Raw genomic sequence first — 27,450 nt, forward strand, 5'->3', positions numbered from 1 at the left:
ATTTAACCTGTTTATCAATTGAGTTTCCATAAATGTGACTAAATCCATTACCTGCTTCGTAGCTTCTTATAACGTTTAAATGAGTCAGGATGTGTAAAGCATGCGGCTCATGGCACTTAGTTGTTGCTGTACTGTCACTAAGTTGTGTCTGACTCTTTGAGAACCCATGGACTGCAACACAACAGGCTTCCCTGTTCTTCACTCTCTCTCAGGATTTGCTCAAATTCATGTCCTTTGAGCCAGTGATGCTAGGTAATTGAAGTTGTTGTGATTTTGTTGACTTAATCATTAATAATGCTGGTTTCTATAATAATTACAAACATAGCAGGTTTCAATCTAACAGGAAAATGTTAGTTCCGTTTAACAGGAAAATGTTAGTTCAATCTAACAGGAGAATGTTGCATAGAAATGTAAAGGAAATTAAGATAATATTGAATTTAAAATTAAATCTGATAATATAAAAATCCAGAAATTGCCAAATACTTCCAAGGTCAAGGTTGCAGATTTTCTGCAGAGTTTGTTATCTAACCAGTAACATCCCTAATAAAAGAGGAAAGCATTTAAAAGTTGGCTGCATGCTTTCTCCAGAGGTAGTAAAATTAATTAGGGAGATGTGCAGGCTGCTGATTCATTTGATTATGTGTTTCTACCTAAAGTGCAAAATTTCCCTGCTAAGTCTGTTGCCTAAAGGAGTTTTGGTTGATTCATCACCTCTTTCACTCAGAGGGTTGATCATTGTAAATGACTTTATTGACCCGTGGCTTGGTTCAGCATCATATGCTCCAGTGAACCAAGCAATAAACAGCTGCTAAATGCAGGTGAGAAGTTGTCATGGAAAATTCAAGGACTGAATCAGCATTCTCTCTGCCATTAGGCTCTTGAGCTGTCACAGATTTATGAATTTCTTATTTGACAGGTATGATTTTTAGAGGTACTTGTCCCAGAAGAATATATTTTCCTATGGACTTTCATGACTTTTAGATAGTAATAGAGGGCACTATATTTTCAGAATCTGTATTCCAAATTCCTGGATCCACAGTCATAATTATACTACATTTTAAATAGTATATTGGGTGTCTGTGGAAATCTCAAATGAAATACAATTTGAGAGAATATAATATTGAAGGGTTGAAATAGCATTATAAAAATCACCTTGTCTTTAAACATTGTTTAATGTTTACATGTCTTTAAACATTGCAAAAAAAAAAGAAAATAAATATCCATTAAAAAGAGAGATCAAAGGTAATTCAATGACTAAGGGATCCGGAGTAGGGATATCTCAGCAGCCACCAGCTCCTTCCTTTCACTAAGTAGCCTTGACAGATTCCCCTAGTTAGAAAAGGCCGGATCTTCAGGACAACTCTTCTACTTAAAGCTGATTTATCTATCTCCTCCACTAGAGTAAGTTGGAGATGGATTCAGTTTTATTGTTGTCCAAGGTATATAGAGAATATTTCACAAGTAGGTGAATAGATAGAAAGTAAATTCTAAAAAAAAAAAAAAAAAAAAATCAGTATAAAGAGAATTGAAAAGTAAGTTACAGTTTGGGAGAAAATATTTACAAAAAAAAAAAAATCTGATAAAGGATTGATATCTAAACTATACAGAGAATTATCAAAAACTCAATAATTAGAAAACAACCTGATTAGAAAATGGGCCAAAGCCTCAAATAGACATCTCAACAAAGAAGACAGACAGATGCCAAAGAAGCGTATGAAAAGAAAGTCCACATCATGTGTCATGAGGGAACTGCAAATTAAAATAAGATACCCACTACACACGTACTAGAAAGGCCAAAATACAAACACTGGAAACACCAAATGTGGAGAGGATTTGGAGCAACACAAACTCTCATCCATTGATGGTAACAATGCAGAATGGTATAGCCACTTTGGAAGAGAATTTGGAAGTTTCTTACAAAATGAAACCATTCTTAACCATAGAATCCAGCAAACGAGTTGGAAATTTATGTTTACATATAAATTGCACAGGGATGTTTATAGCAACTTTATTCATAATTATCAAACTTTGGGGAAAAATGGGGTCTTTCAAAAGGTGAATGGGTAAATAAGTAGTGATATATTCAGAAAATGGAATCATTCAGCAAAAGAATTGAGCTACCAAGTTTTGAAAAGATATGGAGGAATCTTCAGTGCAGACTGCTAAGTGAAAGAAGCCAATCTTAAAAGGTTACCTACTATTATGATTCCAACTTTGTGACATTTTTGAAAAGGTAAAACTATAGAGACCATAAAAAAGATCAGCAGTTGCCATGAGTTCGGAGGGAGAGATGAATAGGTGGAGCAGAAAGGATTTAAATGGAAAAAATAGATATGGATAATTCCCTTAGTCTAAGCAATTCCAGTTGAACAAGATTATACACACAACTCATTTACTCATTCTTACATTGTAATATCTTTATTATTCATCTTTTCAGATATCAAAAAACTTAAAACAAAATGACTCCTTGCCTTTCATAGTTGAACACATGATTGTATGATACTGTGTTAACACTTGTACCACAAGTCTTAAATCAAGTTGTCTCTTATACACAGAAGGGGATGCAATGATTTTTACAATGATACTCAAAGGTTTTGTGAAAAAAAATTAGATGTTAGTTAAAAAATTAAGACTCATATAAACTGGAGATCTATAATACAAAAGAAAACAGGTGACCTACTGTGAACATTCACAAATCCGAAGGGTAAAGGAATTTGGTGGAAACTGATTTTTCAATCATAAGAGTTAATACATGTTATAAACTCTTGAAAGGAGGAAAAGAAATTAGTATCAAGAGTTTTAGAACTGCTAGGGGACAAGGAGCAGTATGAGTTTATTGCTATACATGAAGGAATATAGATATTATTTTTCAATAATGCCTAAGGAATCTTCCTAGAATCAGAGAAGGGCAATATTTGAGGAAACACCTTAGAGAAGGCTTAGGTACTTCAGTAAAATGTAAAATGTAAAAAGTAAAATGTAAAACAGGGTTATTAATTAACATTTTAATAATATGAAATATATAAAGGCATAGTTGCCAAAAATTAATTCAAGTCAGAATACTTTATATAAAAATATTAAAAGACATACTGGTACCATCTAATAAAAATAATACAATTAGATTTAAGTTGTAGAATAACTAAATTTGTTTAGTACTTCTCAATCTTCAATATACCTATGGATCACTTGTAGATTATTAAAATGTAGATACTAATTCAGCTGACTTTGCTGTATTTCTAACATTTTTAACAAGCTCCTGGTAAATGTCAATCCTACTGGTACACAAATCATACCTTGAGTAGAAAAAGGTTTTTATCGTGATCAACTAATTACTCTACAATATATGGAAAACATAACTCCCAAAGTGGCAGGAAGGTATGACTTCACCATGAATTGATCATTAGCGTAAGACTGTTTAGTGTAAGAACAAAAACACATGTGACTCTGCAACAACAACAAAAAACGTTTTTATTTTCTAATACCATTCAGTTGAAAAATAGGACTTAGGGTGGAGTAGGGCAAAGCACAACAGGATCAATAAAAATGTTTTTCATGTTAGGTTTCTGAAAGCATATATAAGATGCTATTCTCTAAACATATTGTTAGTCAGTCACTCAATTGTGTCCAACTCTTTTCAACCCCATGGATGGTAGCCCACCAGGCTCCTCTGACTGTGGGATTCTCTAGGCAAGAATATACAAGAACACTAGAGTGGGTTGCCATTCCCTTCTCCAAGGAATCTTCCTGATCCAGGGATCAAGCCCAGGTCTTGTACATTGCAGGCAGATTCTTTACCCTCTGAGCCACCAGGGAAGCCACTAAACACATTAACAGTGTCCAAAAGTTCCAAGTTAAAATATTCTAGACACACTTTTCCTTGTTTGACCAGCATTTTAGAGCACTGTTTTTAACAAAACAGATATGTTCTTTTACATTTTTTGCTTATCTATAGCTAGGTTTTGAATGTTCCTTTAATTTTTTTCCATTTAATTATTGACAATCAGTTCAACTTTTTTTTTTAATAAATGACATAGAAAAAAGAAGCTATTTATATGCTAGTAAATAGTGTTTTAATTAGTGTTCACTGGGTTTGAAAATCTTTTGCTGCTGCAGTTCAGATACCCAGTCACAAGCTTAAATTGAACAGCTGGTTGTGACAGATCTAAAGTATGCTTAGCATGTTTAAAATACTCACTGGTATGTCGAGGAAGTTCTATTGCTTTAGGCAACTCATTTATTTATATTAGATCTAGTACAGCAATGGTCCCAACAGAGCCGCCTTGAACTTCTGTTATTAGCCAAAACAAAATGGAATGCCAACCTAACTCAGGTTGAAATCTGAAATAAAAAAGCTAGTAGAGAGGTCTGTATCCAATATATTTGTCCCATATTCTCCAATTGAAGAAATAATCCAAGCACATGTATTCTATTATTATTAACATTTAAGGTAATGACAGAACCTTTGGCCAAGTCAGATCATATTATCTCATTAATTGAAAACATTTAAAGACTTATTCACAAAGTTTATCTTCCTTCAAGTACTATATACAGTATACTTTGGTAATCAATTTGCCTATTTCTCTATGACCAATAGCCCCTGCATCCTCTTAAAGACCCTACATCCCAGCCAAGCTGGCTACCAGCACTTTTCCCAACCCTCAATAATCCCACAATATTTCCCTACCCTCAGTTCTTTCAGGAATTTTTTTCTCACCATTTTACAGACAACTGAAACATTACATTCTCTAGGATACCTTTTCAGAATGAGGGGAAAATAAAACAAAAACAGGTAACTGATTTCTTCTTTATTATCTCTCACATTTTGCAAAGCATCTTGCATTAAAAAATATTTTTGGCCATTGTTTCATGCTGTACTATGTTTGCCATTTTGGATTTGAAGAAATCCACCAAAACTTTTATTTGGCTCTCCCCCACATACTATTGTTATTTTAAGGTCAGAAATCTTGCCATGAATTATTTTTATGTCAAGTATACATTCAGAAATTAGGGAAAGGTTAACAGAGTGAGTTAACAGAACAACTGAGATCCCTATGATTCTAATTTAGTTCAAAACAGCATATACCATCTGACTGCCATGATCTCTGAATTTGGTGGATCACCCTGTATTTTGAAAATTAGCAACACTTCAGAGATAGAAAGCAACTTTTCAGGGATTGATATTTTCTTCTCTGCTTAGTATGGTTACTCTAGAAAGTGGCTGTAGGTTGGTTGGTTTGTTTGAAGATGGTTTGGAGGGAAATTTATAATGGAAAATTCATGCAGTGTGGTTGGTCTTCCCTCAAGGGAACCCACCAACCCTGTTAATCAAGCTGTTCCAGATATGTGAAGCAGCCTTGTTTGAGGACTCGAGTCAGAGGCCAGGCCGCTCCACTGTGAGTTTAAGTCATCTTTCTGGCCACAAACATAAAATGTATCGTTATGACTGAATATATTGAGTACAATTTTAGGAACAGCATAATCATTTGGCCGATAGCAAGGATAACAGAAGATAAAAATATCCTTATTAGTAATTAGTTCCTGCTGTTTTTTGGTCATATGACCATCTCAACCTTGTCAGTTATCTCCTTGATTTTTATGCCTCTGGAATCCCTCCATTTGATACACTGATATCAGGGCTGCTGCTGCTAAGTCGCTTCAGTCGTATCTGACTCTGTGCAACCCCATAGATGACAGCCCAGCAGGCTCCCTCATCCCTGGGATTCTCCAGACAAGATCACTGGAGTGGGTTGCCATTTCCTTCTCCAATGCATGAAAGTGAAAAGTGAAAGGGAAGTCGCTCAGTCGTGTCCGACTATTAGCGACCCCATGGACTTCAGCCTACCAGGCTCCTCTGTCCATGGGATTTTCCAGGCAAGAGTACTGGAGTGGGGTGCCATTGCCTTCTCCGATATCAGGGCACTCATCTCAATAGTAAGAGATGAAAAACCAATGGTGTCATCTCCAACCCTGTCTGAACTGTTGTGGCTAGTACCTGAAAGCTTTTCAAGTGGTCCTTGAAATGTCTGGTATCATTACCTCATATTGAGTTTTCACTGCCTTTTTGAAGAGAGTATCCTCTAAGTCCTTTTGATGGGAGTGATGTGGAAGAGAGAAGACAGAGAGCTTGCATATGATAAACCCATCCTAACATTCCTCTAAGCTTTTGAACCCTTTCTTCTATTTTATGATAAGTAAGTTAGGACATTTCAACCTCCTTGAATTTAGGTCACTGCTAGTAAGCATTTCAATCAACCTACCAATTCACTGAGTGCTACTTTCAGATGTGTAATCAAATCTATTAAATGAGGAATCCCTATTAGGTTCATCCATACTGAGAAATTCAGGCTTCCCAGGTGACACTAGTAGTACAGAACCTTCCTGCCCATTCAGGAGACAAAAGAGACATGGGTTTAATCCCTGGTTGGGAAGATCCCCTGAAGGAAGGGAGGGCAACCCACTCCAGTATTCTTGGCTGGGGAATCCCATGAACACAGGAGACTGCTGGGATACATTCCATGGGGTCGCAAACAGTCAGACAAGACTGAAGCAACTTAGCACGAACACATGCCTATTGATAAATTCAGCACCATCCACCATTATATTTTGTCATTCTTTGTCTAAATTTCTTATAGCACTATATCTGACATATTTCTTGGCTTTTGCTGGTATCAGCAAAATCTTGAAATTATTTTTGTGGAGGCTTTTAAACTGTCAAGTTGGAGAAGACACTTGAGAGTCCCTTGGACTACAAGGATATCAAACCAATCAAGAATTCCCCAGGGAAGAATGCTGGAGTAAGTAGCCAAAATCCAGGGGATTTTCTCAACCCAGGGATTGAACTTGGGTCTCCTGCATTGTAGGCAGATTCTTTACTGTCTGAACCACCAGATAAACCCCATTTATGGAAAAGACCATGTTAAATTCAAGAGAACAGTGAATTGGTCTTTTAAATCTCATGAAAAATTTTACTGTAATTTTGAGATTATCTTCATATATTATTCATGCAATATTTAAAAGTTAGACAAATGAAATGAATAAGCACCTGGATAGTAAAGATAACAATAAATACAAACTTTTTTTTTTTTTTAATATGCTATCTAGGTTGGTCATAGCTTTTCTGCCAATGAGCAACCATCTGTTAATTTCATGGCTGCAGTCACTATCTGCAGTGATTTTGGAGGCCAAAAAAAGTCTCTGACATGAAGTTATGTGACCAGATGCCATGATCTTAGTTTTCTGAATGTTGAGCTTTAAGCCAACTTTTTCACTATCCTCTTTCACTTTCAACAAGAAGCTCTTTAGTTCTTCGCTTTCTTGCCATAAGGGTGGTGTCATCTGCATATCTGAGGTTACAGTGAATGACAAGGAAGCCTGAAGCACTGCAATACATGGGGTGGTAAAGAGCCAGGATTCTTGACAACACCACATTTCTAAATTTAAATGACTTAAGTAACACAGAAGATGTTTTTCTGGAATTCTCTTGCTTTTTTGATTATTTCTCCTGGCAATCTTGATTCCAGATTGTGCTTTATCCAGCCCAGCATTTCACATGATGCATATAAGTTAAATAAGCAGGGTGACAATATACAGCCTTGACGTACTCCTTTTCCTCTTTGGAACCAGTGTGTTGTTCCATGTCCAGTTCTTTTTTTTTTTTTTAATATAAATTTATTTATTTTAATTGGAGGTTAATTACTTTACAATTTTCTAACTGTTGCTTCTTGACCTGCATAGAGATTTCTCAGGAGTCAGGTAAGGTGGTCTGGTATTCCCATCTCTTTAACAATTTTCCATTTTGTGGTGATCCACACAGTCAAAGGCTTTGGCATAGTCAATAAAGTAGAAGTATATGTTTTTCTGGAACTCTCTTGCTTTGCGGATGGTCCAACAGATGTTCGCAACAGATGTTGATCACTCCAAATGTTCAAACTGGATTTAGAAAAGGCAGAGGAACCAGAGGTCAAATTGCCAACATCTGTTGGATCATCAAAAAAGCAAGAGAGTTCCAGAAAAACATCTTCTGTGTTACTTACATCACTTAAATTCAGAAATGCGGTGTTGTCAAGAATCCTGACTCTTTACCACCCCATGTATTGCAGTGCTTCAGGCTTCCTTATCCTTCACTGTCTCCTGGAGTTTGCTCAAACTCATGTCCATTGAATCAGTGATGCCATCGAACCATCTCATCCTCTGTTGCCCCCTTCTTCTCCCATCTTCAATCTTTCCCAGCATCAGGGTCTTTGCCAATGAGTCATCACTTTGCATCAGGTGGCCAAAGTATTGGAGCTTCAACTTCAGCATCAGATGTTTAGGAGTGAATTTGTGGCCTAAACTCTAATTGTAACATGGAGAAATAGGCAAAAACCTAAGATATGCAGATGATACCACTCTAATGTCAGAAAGTGAAGAGTAACAAAAGGTCTTCTTCATAAAGGTGAAAGAATAGTGAAAAAGCTGGCTTAAAACTCCACGTTCAGAAAACTAACATCACGGCATCCAGTCCATCACCTCATGGCAAAAGAAGGGGAAAGAGTGGAAACAATAACAGATTTTCTTTTATTGGGCTCCAAAATCACTGTGGATGGTGACTGCAGCCATGAATTTAAAAGACACTTGCTCCTTGGAAGAAAAGCTATGACAAACCTAGACAGTATATTTAAAAGCAGAGACGTCACTTTGCAGACTAAAGTCCATATGGTCAAAGCTATGGTTTTTCCAGTAGTCATGTAGGGATGTGAGAGTTGGACCACAAAGAAGTCTGAGTGCTGAGAATTGATGCTTTCAAATTGTGGTGCTGGAGAAGACTCTTGAGAGTTCCTTGGACAGCAAGGAAATCAAACCAGTCAATCCGAAAGGAAATCAACCCTGAATATTCATTAAAAGGACTGATGCTGAAGCTGAAATTCCCATACTTTGGCCACTTGATGCAAAGAACTGACTCATTGGAAAAGACCCTGATGCTGGGAAAGACTGAAGACAGAAGGAGTAGGGGACGACAGAGGATGAGATGGTTGGATGGCATCACCAACTCGATGGACATGAGTTTGAGCAATCTCTGGGAGCTGGTGATGGACAACAAAGCCTGGAGTGCTGCAGTCCATGGGGTCGCAAATAGTTGGACACTACTGAGTGACTGAACTGAACTGATAAGTTAGCTCCTCCCAGCTCACTTTTTCTTGTATCCTTTGAGTGCTTGCTGAGTTCTAGAAGACCTCTGATTCTAATCATGCTGCTGCTGCTAAGTAACTTCAGTCGTGTATGACTCTGTGTGACCCCATAGACAGCAGCCCACCAGGCTCCCCCATCCCTGGGATTCTCCAGGCAAGAACACTGGAGTGGGTTGCCATTTCTTTCTCCAATGCATGAAAGTGAAAAGTGAAAGTGAAGTCGCTCAGTCGTGTCAGACCCTCAGCGACCCCATGGACTGCAGTCTACCAGGCTCCTCTATCCATGGGATTTTCCAGGCAGGAGTACTGGAGTGGGGTGCCATTGCCTTCTAATCATGGGTCAGGTATAAATAAGGTCTAAATAGGGGGTGATATACTCTTGAGGAAAGTGGACAGTTTTTGCATGGCAAGTCCATCAGGTGGATTTCTGTGGGATCTTCAAGCAAGAGAAATCTAGTCTTCTCAAACAGAAAAAGAAAGACTTTTTTTTTTCCCTAAGGAATGAGGCTTAGAGAAACTCAGAGTATAATGTTTATCAGCCTAATCCAAACCCTCTCAGATGGCTTTTGAAATTTTCTGATTTTCTTGCAATGCCATGATCTAATAATTTAAAGGCATGAGCTTTTGTTTATGGTTTGTTTGTCTGTAAGGTCTCATGTATTGAAACAATTATTCCAACTTATAGCTTTGTAATCAGCACCAAATAGTGAGGACAGTTATGACTTGGCTTCAAGATCTTTGCTTCCGAGGGCCCTTCATCATAAGTAAACATATTTGGTTATTTAGTTTATTTGTAAGTCACAGAATACTAGAGATTTCTAGTGTCCTTTTTACCTCTAGCAAATGGTTCACTATTATGCCATGGCCCAGGACATAATCAAATCAGTATCCTAGACCCAACATTAGTATCCTACACCATTTCTATTTTCAACTCTTCTGGTATCAGCTTCTTCAGACAGAAATGAGAAAGGAGAATAGAAATGATAACAGAAATTTAACAGATACTCTGGAAGACTGAAAACACAGGAAGACAACAGTGAGCTAAGAAAGAGATAGTAAGTGCTGAAAGCAGCTACCACCCGTAAGGCTGGGGAACAAGGGAGAATTTCTGGGTTCTTTTTCTATGATCTTTCAGGTTCAAGTAAATGCTTTTTAAAAGTGACAGGAAGAAACCTTTAATTTACACTCTGTCTTGAAGTATTTCTCCCACCTTTTTTTTTTTTTTTAACAAAGAACTTTGAAATATTTGTTTTATAAGAACAGCTTATTACAGCTTAATACTTATTAAAGATATAAGAAACCTAAATCATGGAGGAGGGGACCCTGGGGTGAGGGGAAGGGGTCTGCCTGCCTGTCTGTAGTCCTCCACTGAGGGGGGCAATGAAGCCAGTTCTGTGAGAACTGGAATCAGCAGAATATGGGTGGTGGGGAGGTGAAGAGCAGTGTGAAGTAATACTGTCAAGAAGAGCAAACAAGAAAAAAAGGAAAGGAAGAAGCTTTCTTTCATCTTCCTGCCTTCCAACTCCCTCTAGTACTTCCTTGGGGAACATGATAGAAAGCAATCTAGAAAACGAAAAATGTTTCAACAGCCACCATCCACATTAGAGGGTGAGCAGGGTCACATCTGCAGTTAAAAATACAATAATTTCATTACTGACATGGTTTTACTCATAGTCTCCCAATGGGGAGCCCCTAACATATTTTTTATTCATCTCTCTAGCCATTCGAATAGTTAAGAATAAATTCTCATGCCTATTAGCTTCCCAGCAATGTTTCTTGAATGACTGAAGGAATGCTAGCAAGAGAGCCATTTTAAATTCCCTTTTCAATAGGGTGTGGAGAAAAGGGAACCCTCTTACACTGTTGGTGGGAATGCAAACTAGTACAGCCACTATGGAGAACAGTGTGGAGATTCCTTAAAAAACTGGAAATAGAACTGCCTTATGATACAGCAATCCCACTGCTGGGCATACACACTGAGGAAACCAGAAGGGAAAGAGACACGTGTATCCCAATGTTCATCGCAGCACTGTTTATAATAGCCAGGACATGGAAGCAACCTAGATGTCCATCAGCAGATGAATGGATAAGAAAGCTGTGGTACATATACACAATGGAGTATTACTCAGCCATTAAAAAGAATACATTTGAATCAGTTCTAATGCGGTGGATGAAACTGGAGCCTATTATACAGAGTGAAGTAAGCCAGAAAGAAAAACACCAATACAGTATACTAACACATATATATGGAATTTAGAAAGATGGTATTAATAACCCTGTGTACGAGACAGCAAAAGAGACACTGATGTATAGATCAGTCTTATGGACTCTGTGGGAGAGGGAGAGGGCGGGGAGATTTGGGAGAATGGCATTGAAACATGTATAATATCATGTATGAAACGAGTCGCCAGTCCAGGTTCGATGCATCATACTGGATGCTTGGGGCTGGTGCACTGGGACGACCCAGAGGGAGGATATGGGGAGGGAGGAGGGAGGAGGGTTCAGGATGGGGAACACATGTATACCTGTGGCAGATTCATTTCGATATTTGGCAAAACTAATACAATATTGTAAAGTTTAAAAATAAAATTAAATTAAAAAAAATAAATTCCCTTTTCAAGCAATGTGGATTCAGAAGCATTTAATGCATATCAACCCTGCTGTTGTTTTTATGCCTGTGATTATGTCAATCACTTTTCTAAGTTTTTTACCCATATGATTTTACTGAACCCTTGGATTATCTCTGCAAGGTAAATGCCATGATCTTCCTTCTTATAAATTGGGTGAAACTCAGGCTTACGAATATTCAAAACAAAAGCCAAAACAAAAAACAAAAAACACCTCTTCTCTAAATTTGGAGCATAAGAGAGGCAATATAACATAGTGTTTTTTTTTTTTAATTTATTTATTTTAATTAGAGGCTAATTACTTTACAATATTGTATCGGTTTTGCCATACATCAACATGAATCCGCCACGGGTGTACACATGTTCCCAATCCTGAACCCCTCTCCCACCTCCCTTCTCATACTCTCCCTCTGAGTCATCCCAGTATACCAGCCCCAAGCATCCTGTATCCTGCATCGAAACTGGACTGGCGATACATTTCTTATATGATATTATACATGTTTTAATGCCATTCTCTCAAATCATCCCCCACCCCCTCCCACAGAGTCCAAAAGACTGTTCTATACATCTGTGTCTCTTTTGCTGTCTCGCATACAGGGTTGTCATTACCATCTTTCTAAATTCCATATACATGCATTAGTATAAGCAGATTATACAGAGTGAAGTCAGCCAGAAAGAAAAACACCAATGCAGTATACTAACATAGTGTTTTAAAAATATATTCCAGAGATAGAAAGACCTGAATTTGAAATTCAGGCTCTCTGTTTCTCTTTTTTCTTCTATCAAACAAGTTTCAAAATTGGGTTTCAGAAATTTAATTTAAAAAACCTCCAGCATTCTTTCTTGGCAAAAATGTTGTTGCTTTGAGTCAAAGTGTTCTTTTTTTTTTTTTTTTTTTTTTTTTTTCTGCATATTACATTTTATAAGGAGGATCAGATTTGCTAATAGTCATAAACAATTCCAAATTTATTATTCAGTCACATCAATTCCATAGAAAGTCTAGAACTGCAATAATGTTTCTAATTCATTTTTATTATCCTGAATACAGAAACAGTTTATCAAGGAATATTCATGGCAAAGAATTGGTCAGTTCTCTAGTTCCAAGCCAAGAAGTCATATTGATTTATGACGAAGCATTCAATAACTAGATGGCAAAATGATACCGAGTACTTGTACCAGCCAGCAAGTAAACTTTATGTACACCTGTGGTGGATTCATGTTGATGTATGGCAAAACCAATACAATATTGTAAAGTAATTAGCCTCCAGTTAAAATAAATAAATTTAAATTAAAAAAAAATAAAGTAGAGAAACAAAAAGAATGCCAAAAAAAAGAGAAAAAGAAAATTAAAAGTACATTTAAATTATTAAATGAATGTCCAAAAAGGGTATTTCAGAATAAGTTAATTTACAAGAAGAAAATATGCCAAGACACATATCCACATACAGAAAAGAAGATAGTGACAGAAAGCAATGGAACTGTAAGTATTTCTTCCTATCTGTTCTTTTGCAGGACCTTTAAACATCTTCAGAGACCAGTGGTTTTATTTATGCTTCATATAGACCTTGATCTGTGCATTGTTTCAAGAGACTTTCCAAAATTTAATTAGCATGTTAGCAAAATAGTTCAGTTGCTTGGCTCTTCTTTCAGTACATTTTAAATTCAAATCAATGCCCCAAAAGGGAACATAAACAAATCTCCAGCTTGTATTCTGCCTTAAAGTGCTTTCTTTTACCAAATACCTTAAATTTTGTTTTCTGAGGGGTATCTAATAGTACACACTGTATAATGACATGTATATGTCTCTTACAGTTAGAAAATGCTATGGATAAATACAGGGTCATTATACAGTGTGTATGGATGTGAGAGTTGGACTGTGAAGAAGGCTGAGCGCCGAAGAATTGATGCTTTTGAACTGTGGTGTTGGAGAAGACTCTTGAGAGTCCCTTGGACTGCAAGGAGATCCAACCAGTCCATTCTGAAGGAGATCAGCCCTGGGATTTCTTTGGAAGGAATGATGCTAAAGCTGAAACTCCAGTACTTTGGCCACCTCATGCGAAGAGTTGACTCATTTGAAAAGACTCTGATGCTGGGAGGGATTGGGGGCAGGAGGAGAAGGGGACGACAGAAGATGAGATGGCTGGATGGCATCACTGACTTGATGGACGTGAGTCTGAGTGAACTCCGGGAGTTGGCGATGGACAGGGAGGCCTGGCGTGCTGCAATTCATGGGGTCGCAAAGAGTCAGACACGACTGAGCAACTGAACTAAACTGAACTTTACCTTCATGTAGGGCTTCCCCAATGGCTCAGTGGGTAAAGAATCTGCCTGCAACACAGGAGACACAGGTTCAATACCTGGGTCATGAAGATCCCCTGCAGAAGGAAATGGCAACCCACTCCGGTATTCTGGCCTGGAAAATCTCATGGACAGAGAAGCCTGATGGGCTTCAGTCCATGGGGTCGCAAAGAGTCGGATACACCGAGCAACTAACACATACATACCTTCATGTAAGAACTTCCCTGGTAGCTCAGACGATAAACAATCTGGCTGCAGTGTAGGAGATCCTGTTTCAATCCCTGGGTCGGGAAGATCCCCTAGAGAAGAATGTGGCAACCCACTCCAGGATTCTTGCCTAAATAATTCCATGGATAGATCATGGGGTTGCAAAGAGTCAGACACAAATAAGCAACTAGAACTTTCACCTACCTTCATGTAAGGATTAGCACATGAGAACTTTCCACCAAATGGAATGCCCCTCTTTTATTTAAATCAAAAGAAAGGAGGAGAAAAGGCAAGGATATTGGAGACATGACAAAATTATTTGCAAAGTTTATTTATAAGAATTAACGTTTTGCTTTTTGTTGTGATGTTCAGTCACCAAGTCGTGTCTGACCCTTTGCAACCCCACGGACTACAGCATGCCAGTCTTCCTTGTCTGCCACAATTTCCTGGAGTTTGCCCAAGTTCAAGTGCATTGAACTGGTGGTGTATTCCTTCAACTCACAGGCATTAATCAGTTCTATGAAACTGCACTTTAAGGAATGAAAAAAAAAATTACAAAAGATTATCTTTCACTCATACAGTTTGCATAGAATGATATAATAAAGACACAATTGATGTAATGATTATTAATGTGAGGTTTTATGTGATAAATAGTAGAGGCATTCTCAACAACAATTTGTACAAATATTGGTAATATTTGAATTGGTAAAGAATGAGAGAAAGACAAAATCAGTAAGACTATCAGAAGCAAAAATTGAAAGTTGAGAGAAAGTACTTTGGGGAAAGGGAAAAGGTAGCTTAGCTTGAGCTCAGAGTGATCACCAATGACATCAGAGATTGGTCAAGGCTGGATTATGAAAAATGTCAATCTGCCTGAGGATTTTTCTTTTTAACTTATAACTAATATAAAAGAAATTGCAACCCATTAAAATATGGCTAGAAAGTACAATAAGGAAAGGGAAAGAAGAGGATTGACACAATGAAATCAGAGTGGATGCTATTACAGTACATGGTGTTGCAAGAGTCATACACAACTTAGTGATTGAAAAAAAACAATTGTGTTTTATGAGTCTTTATGTCACTTAATTCAATCACAGTGCTTGAAAAAATATAAAATTATGGTTATATCTGATTACTGACAAGAATTCCTTAATTGCTCTAATTTATACATTCATTGGGCTTCCCTGGTGGCTCAGTTGGTAAAGAATCTGCCTACAACGCAGGAGACCTGGGTTCAATCCTTGGGCTTGGGAATAACCCTGGAAAAGGTAAAAGCTACTCACTCCTGTATTCTGGCCTGGAGAATTCCATGGACTACATGGAGTTCATGGGGTCACAAAGAATTGGACATAACAGAACGACTTTCACTTTCATACATTCATTACACCAGAGCCCTAAATTGTGACTAGCAAATGTGAGTTACAAATAATGGATGGCCCCCTCTCTGCCAAATACATACCCTGTCCAATTGATTATGGACTTTGAATTATGCTTTCTGCAGATCCATAATGTCCCTTAGACTTATTCTCAACATGGCACAAGTAGCTATCACCAACCCAAAATATATATCAAAAACAGCAATGAGAAATACTGTATACTTATGAGAATGACTAAAATACAAACCACTGACAACAAATTCTGGAAGGATATGGAGTAACAGGGACTATGCTGATTGAGAATACAAATGAATTGAAAAGCTATATTCACACAAACAACGTGCATCTGACGTTTAAAGCAAGTTTATTCAGAAACACCGAAACTTGGAAGCGACCACGATGTCTCTCAGTAGATAAATGGGTAAACAAACTATGATTAACCTATACGATGGAATATTATTCAGCAGTAAAGTGAAATGAGACCAAGCTTTCAAAATACATAAAGGAACTTAACGCATGTTACTGAGTGAAATAAGGCAATCCGAAAAGAGCCCATATTGTATGATTACAATCATAAGACATTCTTGTAAAGACAAAATTATGCAGAGAGTAAAAAGATCAGAGGTTCAGAGAGAGGAAGGGGCAAAGGCATAAATAAATAGGTGAAACTCTGGAATTTTAGGGCGATGCAATTTTAATCAGGTATAGGTCATTTGTATATAAAACTATGCATTTGTCATAACCCATAGAATGTACAATACAAGGACTTGAACACTAACATGAACTATGTGGTGGTGATTTAGTCACCAAGTCATTTCCAGCTTTGTGACCCCATGAACTGTAGCCTGACAGACTCCTCTGTTCCTGAGATTTCCCAGGCAAGAATCCTGGAGAGGGTTGCCGTTTTCTTCTCCAGGGGAATCTTCCTGACCCAGGGATTGAACCCATGTCTCCTGCTTTGTAGGTGGATCCTTTACCACTGAGCCACAAGAGAAGGTAAACTACAGACTTTACATAATAATATTTTATTAGTAATGGCTCATTCATCACTACAACTGCATCTTGAAAATGCCAAATAGTAATAGCAGGAGAAACTAGCATGGCTAGGGGAGGAAGCTAGCAGTGTAGAGAGGAGATGGATGTAGACATGAGCAGCATATGTCACTTCCTCTCATTTTTCAGTAAACCTAAACCTAATCTAAAAATTTAATTATTCATTTAAAAAATGGATATATTGTAGATGTTTGAAACCCATTTGACATGTCTGCTTTAGAATGGGATATTTTCCCATTTTCTTTTTCCTTGCAATCATAGGTTAGATTTGACTACTTGACCTGAGTGGTATTTGTATATCTTTTAGACAAGTAATAAAGTTCACTCTAATTTTTACCTACATATGATCCATTCTATGATAAATAGAATGCATAATAATAACTATTTTCTATTATTTTCCATAGCCCTGTGGAAAAATCCTCATATATAATTTAGAGTAACTGGAATTGGATAAAAAACAAGATTTAAGGATTCAGTTACATGACTCAAGACACAGTTTTAATGGAAATGAAACAATCCCCATTAGAAGAGACATCAGTTCAGTTCAGTTGCTCAGTTATGTCCAACTCTTTGCAACCCCATGGGCTGCAGCACGCCAGGCCTCCTTGTTCATCACCAACTCCCAGAGTTTACCCAAACTCATGTCCATTGAGTCAGTGATGCCATCCAGCCATCTCATCCTCCATCGCCCCTTCTTCTCCCATCTTCAATCTTTCCCAGCATCAGGGTCTTTTCCAGTGAGTCAGCTCTTCGCATCAGGTGGCCAAAGTATTGGAGTTTCAGCTTCAACATCAGTCCTTCCAATGAACACTCAGGACTGATTTCTTTAGGATGGACTGGTTGGATCTCCTTGCAGTCAAAGGGACTCTCAGAGTCTTCTCCAATACCACAGTTCAAAAGCATCAATTCTTTGGTGCTCAGCTTTCTTAATAGTCCAACTCTCACATCCATACATGACCACTAGAAAAACCATAGCCTTGACTAGATGGACCTCTGTTAGCAAAGTAATGTCTCTGCTTTTGAATATGCTATCTAGGTTGGTCATAACTTTCCTTCCAAGGAGCAAGTGTCTTTTAATTTCATGACCGCAGTCACCATCTGCAGTGATTTTGGAGCCTCCCAAAATAAAGTCTGCCACTGTTTCCACTGTTTGCCCATCTATTTGCCATGAAGTGATGGGATAGGATGCCATGATTTTAGTTTTTTGAGTGTTGAGTTTTAAGCCAGCTTTTTTACTCTCCTCTTTCACTTTCATCTAGAGGCTCTTTAGTTCTTCTTCACTTTCTGCCCTAAGTGTGGTGTCATATGCATATCTGAGGTAATTGATATTTGTTCCAGCAATCTTGATTCCAGCTTGTATATGGATCAATCTAGTGAAAGTGAAGTCGCTCAGTCATGTCCGACTCTTTGCGACCCCAGAGACTGTAGCTTACCAGGCTCCTCTGTCCATGGGATTTTCCAGGCAACAGTACTGGAGTGGCTTGCCATTTCCTTCTCCAGGGGATCTTCCCAACCCAGGGCTCGAACCCGGGTCTCCTGCATTATAGACAGATGCTTTACCATCTGAGCCAAAATCTAAGGTCATACCTAAGCAAATTCTAATGTTACATATTTAGAGGTAATCATATTGGCCAGGTAAGTATGTGTGCAGTGGCGGGGATTTAAGTACAGTGAGGACAAATTATAAAGAGGAAAGTGGAAGCTATAGAACACAATTCAAGTCACATATTAAAGGTGATTATATTTTTATTCTATTCAAACTGTATAAAAATTACACTGATATACTCACATATGTATTCTCAACCAATCATATACACACATAGTTTCACAAAAACAAATAAGCTCAGGAGTGATTTTAAAAGTGGAATTCAATTAATTGGTAGTAGCAACAACAGCAATAACTATAAGCACATGCATGCTTTCTAATTATTTACATCCTATATCTCAATCTATAAGATTAAATTCAATAGGAGTTATCTTGTTTCCTGAGAAAGTCTGATATTAGGCTACGATATTAGTAGTTTTCCATACCAGGCATTGATTTTTCTACTTTTCACACCTTTATAGAGATCTATCCTCATATTATGTGAGGTATAGAAAGTTACATTTCAGTAGTATTTTTACCATTTTACCATTAAACATGAATAATTAACATGCAATACACACACACACACACACACACACACACACACATATATATATATATATATATATATATCTTAGTTCTGGGTAAAAGTTATTACATAAAAAAGCATCACATACTGCCACTAACTCTCATGTCTTTGTCTTGGTTTTTAACTCAGCCCTTTTCCCCTATCCCCCGTGATGCTCTACTACCACTAGTACTACCTGCTCTCTCACTCAGTCGTGTCCTACTCTTTGTGGTCTCATGGACTGTAGCTCACCATGCTCCTCTGTCCATGGAATTTTCCAGGCAAGAAAACTGGAGTGGGTAGCCATTTCCTACTCCAGGGGATCTTCCTCACCTAGGGATCAAACCCATGTCTCTTGTGTCTCCTGCATTGGCAGATGGATTCTTTATCACTAGCACGACCTGGGATGCCCAGTTTTTGTTCAGTCACTAATAACAATGTCTGCAACCCTATGGATTACAGCACGCCAGGATTCCCTGTCCTTCACTACCTCCCGGAGTTTGCTCAAATTCGTGTGCGCTGAGTTGCTGATGCCACGCAATCATCTCATGCTCTGCTGCTCCCTTCTCCTCCTGCCTTCAATCTTTCCCAACATCAGGGTCTTTTCCTATGATGTCCTATTTTAACATAAAAGACAGCCTCTTTTTAGAAGAGGCAAATTAAATTTCTTAAAATATTTTTCATTATTGATTACATCGACTTATAGCATTAAGATTCCCACTCAAAGTTTATTACTCAATAAATTATATTAAGTACATATAATTTTGTGAGAAAAACTACATTAGACCATATGCCAGCCTATTTCAGATATACTTGGGATGATTACCACATAGCTATATATATTATACTGCTGCTGCTGCTGCTGCTGCTAAGTCGCTTCAGTCGTGTCCGACTCTGTGTGACCCCAGAGATGGCAGCCCACCAGGCTCTCCCACCCTGGGATTCTCCAGGCAAGAACACTGGAGCGGGTTGCCATTTCCTTCTCCAATGCATAAAAGTGAAAAGTGAAAGTAAAGTCGCTCAGTCATGTCCGACTCTTCGCAACCCCATGGACTGCACCCTACCAGACTCCTCCGTCCGTGGGATTTTCCAGGCAAGAGTACTGGAGTGGGGTGACATCGTCTTCTCTGATATATATTATACTAGTTGTATTCAAAATTCACTTCTTTCAAGGTATGCAAATTTTCTGACAAAGGATAAAATCCTTACACATTTACTTTCAAAATACCAGTAAATGAAATGACTGTACCATGCCTATCTTCCCATTTTATTCAAGCAACTACTCTTCTACCCTGATAAGTCAATGAACCTTTAATAAAGGATTGGGATTCCATAATTCATTGTCAAGAATCCCTTCCCTCCTTGCACTTTCTGACATAAAATCTCAGAAAGTAGATTTCACCTTTTATTATTTCCTGGAGTTGTCATCATGTGATGAAATGTCTAGACCTACCAAATAGATTGTTTTTGCACAGAGACATCATTAAGTGTCGACTGATTCCCAAATAAAACAGCAGCCAGGATACATCTTTAGCCGCTCTGGAAATGTGAGGACTGTGTTTCCATTTATTAAGAAAGGCTGCAGTGTAATTCAATGTGTATGGCTTCCACAGGGCTTCCCTGGTGACTCAGTTGGTAAAGAATCTGTCTGCAATACAGAAGACCCAGGTTCAATCCCTGGCTGGGGAAGATCCCCCAGAGAAGGAAATGGAAACCCACTCCAGTATTCTTGCATGGAGAATTCCATGGACAGAGGAGATTGGTGGGCTGTATAGTCCATGGGGTTGCAAATAGTCAAACGTGACTTAGTGACTAAACCATGGCTTCCATAAGTGATGCAGGAAATACCTTTATCCTGACAATAAGCCCTTGCATCACCCTCTGTGTACATGTATGAAAGCTTCATACAGAATGATGAAGAATTTGAAGAGGAGGCGCTAGTGGAAAATAATCCACCTGCCAATGCAGGAGACACAAGGGATGCAGGTTCAATCTCTGGGTCAGAAAGACCCCCGGGACTAGGAAATGGCACTCCACTCCAGTATTTTTGTCTTGAAAATTCCATGAGCAGTGGAGCCTGGAAGGCTACAGTCCATGGGGCTGCAAAGAGTTAGATATTACTGAGTGACTGAGCACACACACAAATTTAAAAATATAGCTCCTGAATGTGTATAGATAGTGACACCATTCTATTATTTTCAACTCTTCCATGTCTGTTTTTGTAGAAAATAAGTAATATTCTCTTAGCTCCCTGCTGTTCTCTTCTGGAAGCAAATTGCATGTGAGCCCAGAGTCACTCATTCTGTCTATGTGGTTCACAGTTATTTGCAGACAATTGTAAAAGAAGTGTCCTCCCTTTAGTTTTTTCCTTATATGAACATTTATGATGCTAGTTGCATAATATATAACCTTTGTATTTTCTTAAAATCAGTCATTTTAATATTTGAAGCCTCTGTTATTTTCAAAAATTAAACCTTTTGTATATAAGAATATTTGAAAGAGAAAACATAAAAAGCATAAGATACATTCACTTTCTTGTGAAAACGAAGAATTTTTGTTGATCTGAAAACTTTTCTTTTTGTGGGGAATAGGAGAAACCTACTTCAAGCAGCACTCAACATTTTTAAAACAGGTAAATACTTTAAGAAAGCAGTAGAACCTCTCACAGTGAAACCACTGTGTATAACACAGGAAGAAAGAGCCCCCTAATGGTGCGGATACCTATAAAAATCAGAATAGGTGGTGCTTGCTCAGTTCTTATTGATTCACTAAGCCTGAAAGACATCTGATACTATGGAAATGAATGGAAGTTGAATAAAATGTCAGATGGAGCCCTCCAAAGATGGTATAGAAAAGTGAAAATTCCTGAGCTGAATTGACTAAACTGCTGAATTTCAGATCTAGACTGGTTTATATACATGACTGCTAGGATACATGTCTTCATGCCTGCTGAGAGGCACTGATCTGACATGCAGGAGCCATATTAATTACATAGTTGGGAAGTGTGAAATATTATTTTTTAAAATAACACTTTTTTCCCCCCAATTATGATACAATTTCCTTTTAAGAAGATGGGGAGGCAAATCCCTCACAGGGTTAAGCACTGAAATTGTAAAATAACAAAACAAAAGAGAATCAAAGTAATACCGTAAGCTAAGAAGGATGCCTAAATATCAATTTAAAGAAAGTATTTTAAAAATCTGTTAAAGGAGATATAAGCCTAATATGTGAAAAATTAAGGATGAAGATTTACAGCTGTCCATACTAAAGAATTAATTAAATTTTCTCATATAATCATACAACACAATTGAGAATTTCTTACTGTGTTTTCCCCAATAGAACCCATAAATAAGTGCTATAAGGAAAACATACTGCATAAGTGCCTGACACTAATACTGTTGCAACAAAGTAATGAAATTTTAAATAATTTTGTGTATTAAATATAGAAACTATAAGAGTAATTCACTAAATCTTAAGTATATCCTTTGTTGAAATGTGTGATATTATTTGTAAAAATAATAAAATAAAAGGATTAAAACACTACTTTGTATTTGAACAAAAAGTTAGCATAATTAAACAAAATTATAACTGATTTAACATAAATGCTATATGTGGATTTGATACAATAGTGCTAATATACACATAGTTTCTCAAATATGATACCCAAAAAGATGTGTTTTTTTTTTAATGACTCAATTCAAAGTTTAAAAATTTAGTATTCTCCAATACATATTTCTATTCCTTTAGTCAAAATGCAATTTAAAAAGTCTACATTAATGATACAATCATTCCCTTCTGATATGGCTACTATAAATAGAAATATCTAGGTAGTTGTAATATTTACTTAAAAATATGAAAATATTATTCACATTTGGAAAACAAAATAGATATCATAAAAAGTTATGCTTTTCAAGTATGTAGTTATGTTTAAACACAAGTGAGGGTGAAATATACACAAATACTGCCTTTCAGAGAATGTAACATGAAGAAGTTCAGCTACATTGTCTAACAGGTTTTTGGCCATCACCTTCTCATGTGAAACACTGTATAACATATTTAAAAGTTTTGTGGACTTATCACAGATGGAAGCTTGGTTGATTAGAGGAGTGACTCAGGAAACTTTACTTGAAACTGACAATCCAAACAGCTCTTAGAATACAATACCTCACTTCATTGATCCCAGACCAAATAAATTGCCATCAAAAAATCTCACAAACCATTTTAGTCCTAGCAAGGATGAAATAAACCCTTTATGTCTGATGTCACAATGCTGTCTCGTTAACAGTTGACATTTGTGACCTATAAACCTGAGGTTAACCAACCATATCAGTACTGCATTGCCCCAACCCACCATTCCTATTCCATCCCATCACTTTCAGCAGAAACATGAAAAAAATCCCTGTTACCAGAAGATAATTTAATATGTGCAAAGTTCCCATATATTCACAGATACTTTACCAGCGCTTACCTTCACTGACACTGAAATTAACTGAGAGAACTGTAGCTCTAGTACTAGCTGAACATCTCCACACTCATATTTCCCTGCCTGAGCTCAGTACTTTCTTAAGACCAAATTCTAGCTGTCAATAACTTAGCTATAATAAGATGGCAGTCTAATGCCAAATCATTTAAGATGCATCATATTTATGTTGAATTAGGACTGCAATCAAAAGACAGATTTAGGGGGAAAAATTCACCACTGACAATCACTGAAAAGCACACAGTAGCTTCTATGCATGAAATATAATAGTAGACATTTAATGCAGCAGTGGTCCTTTCCTGCTTGGCTATTATTTCTCAAAGTTGCTTAACAGCTAAGAGCCATATATGTGCACATATTTCAGGGCTGTCACCAAAAATGCTCTTTTTTAGTGTGAACTTTGCTTATTTCTCTTCTTCACACAGATGATCTACTCATAAACTTATAATCCAGTGGTTTTATAAAACAGAAAAAGAAACTTACATATCCCTGGAGATAAAATAGCAAATATACTCATATAAATATGCATTAACACATTCCTAAATCCACATGCCTGTATACTGTATTAAGTTTAATATATCACCGAAACTCAATTTTTAAAGCATGCAAAGCTCTGATGTATTTTACTGTGGATGTCTCAAAAAGAAATTCAGAGAGAAAAATTTAATTTTCTTACCAGGAGCCGGACACGGTTTCTATTCAACTCGGGAACAACGTGGGGCTGGAAAGGGAACTTGATTGGGGTTTTCTTTTCAAAATCCTCGTTAATGAAGCAGGAGTGGATGAACTATTCCAAGGTGAAGTCTGTTATTTCTTTCAGGGGCTCGGAGCTGACATCCTCTTGTGAAAGAAAAGATGCCTCAGTAAGTTGTTGACTGAGGGAGCTGCGGAGCAAGGCGCTGGGCACGGCAGTCACACAGGGATGCGCTGGAAGGCGCCTGCCTCCCTCCCACCCCGCACTCTGCGTCCCCCGCTCTCCTTTTCACCCTGAGGCTCACTCCGCTCTCGCTGCTGCTGTATAATCAATCTAGCCTGTCTGAAGCTAATAGTCCTCTATTTAACCAGCCAATCAATAGGAAGGATTCCACTGCTAGTCCCAAGAGTCTGTTTCCAAGTGTGGTACAAACAGGAAGAGTTTTGCCAGCAGTTTAGCCAAATATTTTTTCATTATTTCATCTCCCGTTAGAGATAGGGCTAGAGAGAGCAGAGGCTCAGAGCAAGCTTCCTATGATTGCAGATTTCTGCATGTAAAAAAATGTACCTCTTCTTTTTCATCTGATACTAATTTATAATTACACACCTGCTATTCATCATCATTTAGGAATTACAACAGTTGCATATGTGATTAAAAAAAAGCTTTCTCATTCAAATATATGAGAAAAATACAAGAACAAAATTACACACAAGGACAGTTTTTGGTTTTTTTTTTCCCCTGAAAACAACAGTGCCTTCAGAACCTATATGGCTTGGATCAATTAAAGAATACCCCATTATACTGATGGATGTTAAAAGTTATTCATTTAATTCTAGGAAAATAGCGAAGTGTAGTGTTTTTATCAAAAGGAAAGAGAAGCAGTGTTCGTAGATTTTATTGAACTAGAGCCTGAGTCAGACCTCAGTGTGTAAAATGTTTTTCAATTTTATAGCATAAATCTAGGAAAGCATCCCTCCGAATGTATCAAACAGAACATTTCACACCTGATTCATCCCTTCAAGGTTAAGAAGATTTTCTTCTTAAAGTGACACATTGACTGCTCATCTCCTGTAACTGACCGTAATAAAGAAGCACAAAGTGAGCCACTGAAGACCAGACTGGCTTTTTATTCCCCAGATACTTCTAAGGGGAATAAAAACCATAAAAATAAAAGAACATTTGTGGTCAATTTGGTCTTGGTTTGTAAACTGGCCCCAGAACACAGAAGACAAGGAGAAACCTAGGAAAGAGGCAGCCACTTGGGTTGGGTGGAGGGCAGGTTTAATAAATAGGAGACTCACCTGCCAGGCTTGCATTGGTGGCCCCAGGATGCGTGGATCTCTGCATCTGCCTGCCAGACGATTAAGAATTTATACGGAGGCCTGAACTGGGTTCATGTACACCATCCACCTGGTCTCGGCAATGCATTTCTCTCTCAAGGTTGTGTCCATGAATGTGGCTTCCACTGTGGGAATGGCAGGCAGAATGTACGTTCCCAGGACGGGGAGGAGTGATGAACCTCTGTTTTTCTGGGGTCCAGCTCTCTGGTTCAGGCTGCAGTCACATCCTCTTGATGACCTCCTCCAACACTTAGCCAAACCCTAGAAATGCAGACTCCTTTCATTTCTAATTAGGAAGCGGTTGCTTATTTCAGTTTCACACTGCTTGGTCAACCAACCTTCTAGTTACTTTTTCTTGGTAATAATACATTATGGCTCTCATTAAACTAAATTGTATAGGAATACTTAACTACACCACAATTCTCAGCTGGAATTAAATTCCAGGCCATAGCTCTTGTAGCTACAACTTTCAACATTATGTAACATGAATAAAAGTTTGGAATATGTGCTAAGATATCTTGTAAATGAAGACCAAAAAGACCATAAGAAAGGTAAGGGACATGGAGTCACACTCAAAGTTCAAATTATGAAGTGTTGTAACACTTATTAGAGGCAAACTTCCTCTATATAATCAACTCAGTTCAGCAAATATTTATTGAGCAACTCTTTGTATCAGGCCTTGTACTCTCGGTAATACAAAAGTAATTAAGTAAAGGAGAGAACAAGCTTCTTTGTATGCTTGGTGTTTTCAGAGCACTGTAGTAGGACAAGTCAATCTTTTAGGAGTGTACATCCTGATGAGTAGATAAGGAATCCTCAGGTAAGCAACATACAAAGGCAGAGCATTCAGTTCTTGCCTTCTTTAGCATTAGTTCAAAGGGCAAGGTACTCAAAAGCAAGATCATTCCTCCTCTAGGAAAACAGAAAGAGTCTGTAAAAACCATGCCATTTGCAATGACCTTATTAAAGAGAAAAAAAAAAAAAAAAAAAAAGATCTTACTGGCAGAGGGAAAGGAGCAACAGAGGGAAGAGAGAGAAGCAAAACTTTGTGGTCAAAGGAAGCAGGAGATGGGGGAGGGGTAGAGCTAAGTGGGAAGCTGGCCAGAGGATCTTGAATGCTAGCTGAGAATAAGCAACTAGATAATTGGGAGCCTTTCAATTTCTTTCTTTTTTTTTTTTTTTTTAACAGAAAACCAATAACATTTCAAATGTGCTTTTGGGAACTATTGCCAAATTGACCTCTGTATGCCTGTGCTGGGTTAAATCTCAGAGTTTTGGGTTAAGTAGAAAGAAATAGCTTTCCTACTTTGACAGGCAGAGGGAGCCACAGTGGGATAATGCCCTCAAAACTGTGTCCCACCCCAGAGGGAGCAGTGAAATGTCTCATAGTGTTTCAGGAGCAGGGTGGGATGAGCTCATGAACATTCTTCTGATTGATTGGTGGTGAGGTAACTGAGAATCATCATCATCAACATTGTGGCTCCAAGTGGTTCATGGTCTCTGTGCTTGTGGGCAGCGTGTGTGTGTGTGTGTGTGTGTGTGTGTGTGTGTCTCAGTTGGTCAGTGTGGGCAGCATACAGTTAACTTTTTCCACCTGGTGTGGGTTTCAATAACTGCAAAACAGCTCAGAGGACTTGACTCAGAATATTGCCTATAGCTCTTGAGGAAGAACTAAAGGTCCTTGACTTTGTTTAATGACTAATGTATTTCTTTGTTTTGCTTGATTATTTTCCTTTCTTTCTGCGGTTTCTTAGTTATCTGATTAAATTTATTATGTGACTAAGATTTTCCTACAGATAAAAGGCAGGCAAAGAACAGAGGTGAGGGAACCTAATCTGGGAAGGACTCACAGACCTGTTAGGTTGCAGAACCTCAGTCTTACAGGAGGTTGCAGGATGCACTGGAATGAGACCTTGGTGAGAGTGAGGAATCACTAGGGACCATTGCCAGGGTCTCCTTCAGGAGTACTAAGGAGAGTACTTAGTACTCTCATGGTGGTTTGCTCATGGTGGAAATGGGCAGAATGAAGTAATACTGAGAAACATTGCTATGGGC

At 37.9% G+C, this 27,450-nt stretch overlaps 1 protein-coding gene and 1 non-coding gene across 7 annotated transcripts in view; one reads left to right on the forward strand and one right to left on the reverse strand.

Annotated features, from left to right (window-relative positions):
- CDH18 (cadherin 18) overlaps positions 1 to 25,687 on the reverse strand; it is a 1,278,664-nt gene extending 1,252,977 nt beyond the window's left edge. For 5 of the 6 annotated variants that reach the window (XM_086362508.1, XM_086362509.1, XM_086362516.1 and 2 more), the window contains exon 1: positions 24,038 to 24,866. The gene's annotated coding sequence lies outside the window, so the exon portion shown is untranslated. Of the gene's footprint in view, positions 1 to 24,037; positions 24,867 to 25,356 lie in introns of those variants that run through there. The other variant, XM_086362510.1, reaches the window with a different exon arrangement.
- Positions 20,499 to 20,570, forward strand: TRNAC-GCA (transfer RNA cysteine (anticodon GCA)). The gene has a single exon. It is a non-coding gene; the product is annotated as a tRNA-Cys (tRNA).
- Positions 25,688 to 27,450: the final 1,763 nt, after the last annotated feature.

Source organism: Bos grunniens, chromosome 20 (genome assembly GCF_055505025.1).
Source record: "Bos grunniens cultivar Pamir isolate PY7600 chromosome 20, Bosgru_T2T1.0, whole genome shotgun sequence".
In the NCBI taxonomy this organism is placed as follows: domain Eukaryota; kingdom Metazoa; phylum Chordata; class Mammalia; order Artiodactyla; family Bovidae; genus Bos; species Bos grunniens.